We start from the raw sequence: 7,587 nt of genomic DNA on the forward strand, positions 1-7,587 counted from the left end.
TAAACATGTCGAATAAATATATATGCATGATCATGTTTCTGATGATGCATATTTGATATAAGTTTCGCTACGAAATGTTATAAGTTTAAAAACAGGAAAGATATATTTTTGCAAAAGCTTTTCTGGAAGTCCCGGGTCAAGTTTTTAATGTAAGGGAACCGAAATGGGTGAAACGGATCAATTAAATAATACAGCAGCAAAATGGATGTAGAACATGGCGTCGCCGACGCGGCTTAAAAGTCCACACTTTCCCGACGCCTTATTTTACTGCCTACGACACTTTTATGCAGATGCAACATACACAAGGCGTCGCCGAAGCGGCCATGGGCCATCGCCGACGTCACCCATAATTTAAATTTTTCTGATTTTGTTATTTCACAACGTGAGTCATGGTGTACGTTCCATTAAGCGTTATAACACTAATAAATTGTAAATTTTCAGTTCCAGGTCATTCGAAAGTACTTATGGATGAGATCAAGTCACTACCAAGGAACCGAACACGATAAAGATCTTAGTTCCGCGCCTTTTGTTAATCATATGTTTATAAATTAAATACTTTTGTCGTCATGGGAATACTTTTTTCGTCATGGGAATACTTTATGTTTCCAAACATATGTTTAAATATTTAAGTTATTGTCACACCCTGTATTTTCCAGTGGGCCCGGACTTGGGGTACGTGACTAGATTGATACAGATACACAAGTAACACAGTGGAAGTCTTGGGAATTAAAACACTATTACAAATTAAAGTGTCCGAATGTTCAAAAATAATTATACAGACGGAAGTGTTTAAAAGATCCATTGGCGGATAAAAAATAACGAAACGAATACATAAGCAGACTACTAGACTTCAATGCAAGGAGTTGCAGATTCCTCTTAAGAATTTACCGGGTAACTTTCAGCCTATCACATAACCTTGCAACCTGCGCTTACTCTTTTGAAGATACGTTAGTTTTCACTAGTAAATACAAATAACCGACACATTTTGAAAATATTTCAAAATTGTTTTAAGTGCACTAGGCACATGTATTTTCATAAATAACTTGGGAAAATATATAAAATATCTTGAATACAGATCTACATGCTTGTTAATACATATGGGGCCCGGTACTAAACGCCGATAATATGATTAACCGACATGCCACTTTAACCCATAAAGGTATCCCCAATATGGGTAAGAAAAATATTTTATGATAGCATTAGCATCTGTTTGGTGTATGCCTACATCCCGTGCTTAAGTCGTGATCATTTGCAATTAAATGAGCCGAGGATATCCAGGACACAGTCGCATTAACCCCCAATGTTTAAGTTATCAAGCAAAACAGATTAAAACAGGTTATGAGGATTTTCTAGTCACAATCCGACATATGATCCCATACCCGAGCAAGTGGTAATAATTTACCGTATCCCAAGCCCGTAGAGGGAAAATAGGTTAAGAGTATTTACCTGGCTTAATATCTTATAGTCAAGATATAATAATAAGCACATCCGATATAACAATTAACTTAGCACGGTTGCAATCTACTGGACGCCCTAGTCTGGAATGAATGGTATAATAACCAATTAGAATGTTAACGGGTCCTATTCAAGTCATAGACTTTGGACCGGTTAACTATATATAAAGAAAACGGTACGGTACGCTACATTAAGCGGTGACTGGATTGAATGTAGTTTAAACCCTCACAAGTACTAAGACTTGTATACTATGGGTAAACATAATTACATTCTGGAACTGAAGTGAAAATAAAAAGAATTGACCCGATTCGTTTAACTTACGTAAACTAGTTACATAAACTAACCGTACACGCATAGGCGGTATCGGGTGATCGGATGAGTCATAAACAAGTTCAATATGCCAAAACATGTTAATTATGTTTCCACATCAGTAGGTTATCCATTTCATTTGTTCATTATAGTTTAAAACCAAGTTATGCAACAAAAGGGCATTTTCGGCAAAATATAGCATAATACATGAACTTGTATAAAAACTCGACAACTAATTATGACCCAAGTGGTATAACCACAGAGAGTTATCCTACATATAATTATGACCATAATGCAACTTAGAATCAGTAGCTAAGTTTGCTAATTCAGGTCAGAATCGAAAGTCAAAGCAGAAGTCAAACTGCTTGACATTAGGTTGCGAACCGACATATAAATTGGAAATGACAGGCCGAACATGTTTAGACATGTTCTAATATTATTTACAAACAGATATAATGTCAAAAACATGAGTTTAAGCCTTTACAAGTTCAGTTTATAAGTTTTCCGAAAATCTGCATTTTAACTTTTTATTGAACATAACTTGACCCGTCATTTGACCAATTTAACGTGATTTTCAGGAGGTGCCCTTTTAAGGGATTAACACCTACCTTATTATGATCACGTAGCCACATTCAAGTCGAACAATGGCGGGACCATAATGGTATTAACCGAAAGTCAAAGCAAAAGTCAATTTTGCTTGACTTTCGGCTAATTACTTAGCCTACAAAAGAAATAGCTAAGTAGGAACACTTACTTGTGATCCTAGAGAAATATTGAACTCATTTAGGAGGCCTTTTGGAAGAAGCAACTACAGATAAGAGTGATATAGGAGATTTGAAAGAAATGAGCAAGTAACAAGTTCAACCAAAGGCCCTATTTATACTTGGAGATGAATTGTAAGATTGATCCAGGTTTTAGGACATGTTCTAAGATGTTAGTAGGGGTCCCATGAGGTGTCAAGAGCTGCAAAAGAGCTCAGGTTCGCGAGCAAGGTGGCCCAAGGGCAGACTTCCTTGGCTCCCAAACAAAAACTGCCGGTTCATTGGCTTACGGACTGTATGGGTCCAGGGCTTACGGACCGTAAGGACTAAATCCTTGTCGTCCGTAACCAATTGCCAGTTACACTAATTTATTTAGCTTACGGTCCGTAAGCATCACTCAGAGACCAAAAATTGGCATGTTGACATAAATGGTCCCTCCACAACATTCTTCCATTATTTTTACAAAAATTATCCCTCTCGCCAAACAACGTGGCATAATTTGAGAGTTAATTGGACACATGTCATTAAATAATTCGACACAAATTTCTGAGGTGTTACAGTTAGTTTAATTATTAACAACCTTTCGTATAAATTTTGATGAAAATCTTGTTTAAACTGAAAAAGTTAGTTTAATTATTAACTAAAGGTTGTATTATTTAAGGGTCTTACACGGATGGTTAATCATGCATCATGTGGTGACTTTGATAGCTGAAAGACACAGGGGTACATGCACCAATTACTCTTTGTCCCGATTGTTTGAGTGTTATGTGTCTTAGGTCCAAGGCTTGATAGAAAACTACAATCAAGCCAAGGGTCTCAATGGAAGGAGGCTCTCTATTCCTACGGCATAGAGGTAAGACTGTCTACATCTACACTCCTCAGACCCTACCTTAACTTTGCTATTAGTTGGATTTACTTAGTATGATGATGATATAATAAAAACACAATATATACTTGCTTCTTAATTGTCACATTTAGGGGTGTGAAGTGTAAAGGAGTTAGAACCGTTTGTGAGTTACATGGGATCGAATCGGTAAAGGATTGAAACACGATGAGCTTAAACGAATTTAAGTAGTTTTTATGTATCAAGTCTGGGAGCCTAAACAAGTGGAGTATTACATATTTGTATATAGGTTAAGAGGGTTTTTATGGTTTGGTTCTGTCGGGTTTGACATAAAATATAGGTCCGACTGATAACTACGGTTTTGAGAAAATACAAACTAAACTACTCGGTTTTGGTTGGACCAGCTGAACTGGTTCTTATTCACTGTATGATGGTTTGAATGCGGTTTAAATCAAATAACTTTAAAGAAAACATACAACAACTAATATAAACTTTAAAAAGAAAAATACGATAACTAGCCAAAGGATCATGTACGGGAAAGCCAACTCGTAGGAAGTGTAGGAGAAGATTTTGGCCTTTGATCGAACAATCCAATGGTTGAGATTAAGTGGTCCCCAGATTTAGAATTCACGTGACTAAAAACAAGGAAAATATGTGGGGAAATGACAAAATAGGAAGATCTCATGTTGGTGACTCGTAAACTCATCCCCCACGATTTTCAAACGGCTATAGCTTTTTAAATACGATAATACATTCTTTTAAATTATACCGTATTAACGAGCAATTCGTTCTCTTTAATTTGAGTAGGCTATTGCTATAGTTTTCTTAGTTTAAAAAAAACTATTTTACAAGATATAACGTTACGTGATTTTGTAACATTTGCATTTTATTCTTGAAACCATTGTAACATTACATGATTATGTATTAGTACGTAATTACTTAACAATAGTTTAGTATGTATTATTACGTGATTTTAAATACTTGTTACATGATTACATGATTTCATTATAGTATTTATGTGAAAACCCACTAAGTGATTACATAATTACGTACTAACCATAAACATAATAAAAATGCAATATGTAATAAATAGTATTTCACAAAATGCCTAATATTTAAGGTTTAATCATGTATTACATATAAATGTAATACAACGCGTTAACCAATCAACCTATAATAACCATGTAATGTCGTATATTACAGTTTTAATCACGTAATAAAGCATAAACAATTAAGTTCTTATTATTGAATGTATAATCACGTAATAAGTATAACTGTGATAACATCAATTATAACAAATCATATTGAATGTGTAATCACGTATTCTGTAAATATATATATAGCAATAGCCTACTCAAATTAAAGAGAATGAAATGCTCATTAATACACTGAAACTCCTTTAAAAAAATATTACCATATGAAAAAGTTATAGCCGTTTGAAAATCATGGGATATGTTCTTTGATGAGTCAACAATATTGGAAAATCTCTCCGATACTTCGTATGATATAGCCCTCTTGTACAACATCATCCCCCAATAACAAACCTTCTAGTGTTAGAAAAGTTACGATAATTTTCAGATCGTTTATAGGGAAAAATCCGCGAACAAATTGACTTACGCGATTTAATCGCACAGTGCGAGTGCAAGCAGCGTTTAATCCAATCTCGACAAGATATTATCATTTTTAGTACAAAAATAATTATTTTAAGTTATAAAACAATTTAGAATGATTTTAATAACGCAAAAACAGACTAAAATGATGTAATATACGCGATACTAGGAAGGAGCCTACCATGTGAGCCCAAAGCCTAAGCCTATAGCCTAAGACACACCTATAAATACCTTATTCCACCCATTTCCCCTCATTCTCACCATCACTTTCTCTCTCTACTCTATTCTCTCTCTCTCTCTTTCTCGGATCTAACCACAAGGAAGGTGGCGGCGGCCGTTCAACGACAAAGTGATAACTTGGTACCGGTAGAGAAGATTCCCAAAAGTGGGTACCAGTATTAAATATACATGGTACGGTACGGTTTGGTACCAGTACCGGTTCAGTGCCGATATTTGAGGGTAAATACCGGTAGCGTACCAGACCGGTACTGAAAAGTACTCAGGCCTGCCCTTAGGTAACTTGGTAGCTAAAGCTGGTTCAAAGATAATATTTTTTTTCCTTTGCTATTCTTTATACTTTTTAAATTTCTTTCGAACTACAAATTATATGTTAATCCTTCTTTCAGCCACTCATGGAGTCAAACAAGTGTCTAGCAGAAACCATTGGGAAAACCATTGGTATGTTGCCTTTATTATGGAAGCGGTTGTGTGAGGCAAGGTTTTGCCTAAGTCCACAACCCACTATTCTGGTTGTGCCTTTGGTGACTCTCCAATTACATTCAACCTTTGTGGAATTCAAATATCGTCATGTGCCGGAACATGCTCTAACCTGTAATGCCAAAGAAATTAGTTTATTTTCTTTAATACTTTGCATTTTTGAAATTCTCACTTCTTTTCAAATTATAAACCATATGTTAATGTAATGATTTTTTTTCTTTATGTTTGTTAAGCATTCTCGTGTTCATTGTAATTAAGATTAATTGGTACTCATTCATGTGTGATACAGAGTACATACACTCATCAAAGGACGGTTGCTAGCCAAGCATTGGCTCTGCCACAACCATCTCAAGCCATGTCTGCATTTGTTGTGCCAACAACACCTAGTAACACCTGAACAACAATATTATCAACATGATTATGAACAATATTTTCATCAGGTGTACCAATAATATGGTCAATGTACACTAACAACATCAACAATTTTATCAGCACTAGCTTGTTCAGTCCGCTCCCGCTCCTGATGTGACAACACCCGAACAATACTACCAGCAATATCAAGAATATTTTCAACAGCATTCTGCTCAGCCCACACCTACGGTGCCAACACCTTAACAACAATACTACTCATATCAACACCAATTTGCTACTTAACTACAAAGGTCCATAGATGCAGAGGTTGTTGCGTTGTGTCTGCTAGATGCAAAAAGAGAAAAAGTGGAGAAATTGATGAACACGAGATGCCGCCAAAAAAATATCGTATAATCAAATCGAAACACCAACCCGATGACACAATAATGTCAAGCATGAAAAATATGTCTTTTATTGGACATGATCGAATACCGCAAGGCGCATAACAGCAACCCGGATACGACGCAACACATTTGGAAAGATTTTTTGAAGATTGGATTAAATCACAAAAAAAATGTGAGAATTTGAAAGAGTTGGCTACTAAAATCCAAAAAGTGTGCAAAGAGTTCTATGCTGACTTAAGGAGTCGGCTAAAGTAAAGAGAGTATAGCTATGAGATGGACCCTGTCAATCAGCTAGCATATGAACCTTAACATGACTGAAGGTCTCATATTGTTGGTTGAGAATTTCATGGGTGTTTTCAATCATATCATTTGTTCCACCAAATTGTTCTTTTAAAGCAACCCACAACTCCTTTGCACTATTACAGTGTAATAGTCCAAATGTTAATTCTTCTTTCAGCCACTCATTGTGTTAAACAAGTATCTAGCAGAAACTATTGGGAATATCAATGTACGTTGCCTTTATTATGGAAGCGGCTGGGTGTGACAAGGTCCGTTGTCTAAGCCCAAAACCCACTATTTTGGTTGTGCCTTTAGTGACTCTCTAGTTACATTCAACCTTTGTGGAATTCAAACAGTGCATTGTCATGTGCCGGAACATGTTCTAACCTGTAATGCCAAAGTAGTTAGTTAGTTTTCCTTAACATTCTTTGTATTTCTGAATTTCTTACCTCCTTTCGAATGATAAACCATATGTTAAGGTAATGGGTTTTTTTCTTTATTGTCGTTAAGCATTCTCTTGTTCAGTTAGTATTAATTGGTACTCATACCTACACGATACAGAGTACAAACTAGGGATGAGCTCATTACCAACCGGTATTGAATATACCCGGTACATACAGTTCGGTACCGGTATTTGAGGGTAAATAACGGTGCCAGACCAGACCAGTACTGAAAATGTCAAAAGTCGGTATCGAAAATATACCCAGTTCGGTAAATTCGGTACCAGTACCCGATACCATTTGCTCATCCCTAGTACAAACACTCATCAACAGAGAGTTGCTAGCCAAGCATTGGCTCTACCACAGACATCTCAAGCCATGCCTGCATATGTTGTGCCAGCAACACCTGAACAACAA

At 36.1% G+C, this 7,587-nt stretch overlaps 1 long non-coding RNA gene across 1 annotated transcript; it reads left to right on the top strand.

Moving 5' to 3' along the window:
• The first annotated feature begins 5,288 nt into the window (after window positions 1–5,288).
• On the top strand, window positions 5,289–7,177 carry LOC110871343. The gene is made up of 3 exons (XR_002553664.1): window positions 5,289–5,494; window positions 5,606–5,810; window positions 5,986–7,177. It is a non-coding gene; the product is annotated as an uncharacterized LOC110871343 (long non-coding RNA).
• Window positions 7,178–7,587: the final 410 nt, after the last annotated feature.

Source organism: Helianthus annuus, chromosome 8 (assembly GCF_002127325.2).
Source record: "Helianthus annuus cultivar XRQ/B chromosome 8, HanXRQr2.0-SUNRISE, whole genome shotgun sequence".
Classification (NCBI taxonomy): domain Eukaryota; kingdom Viridiplantae; phylum Streptophyta; class Magnoliopsida; order Asterales; family Asteraceae; genus Helianthus; species Helianthus annuus.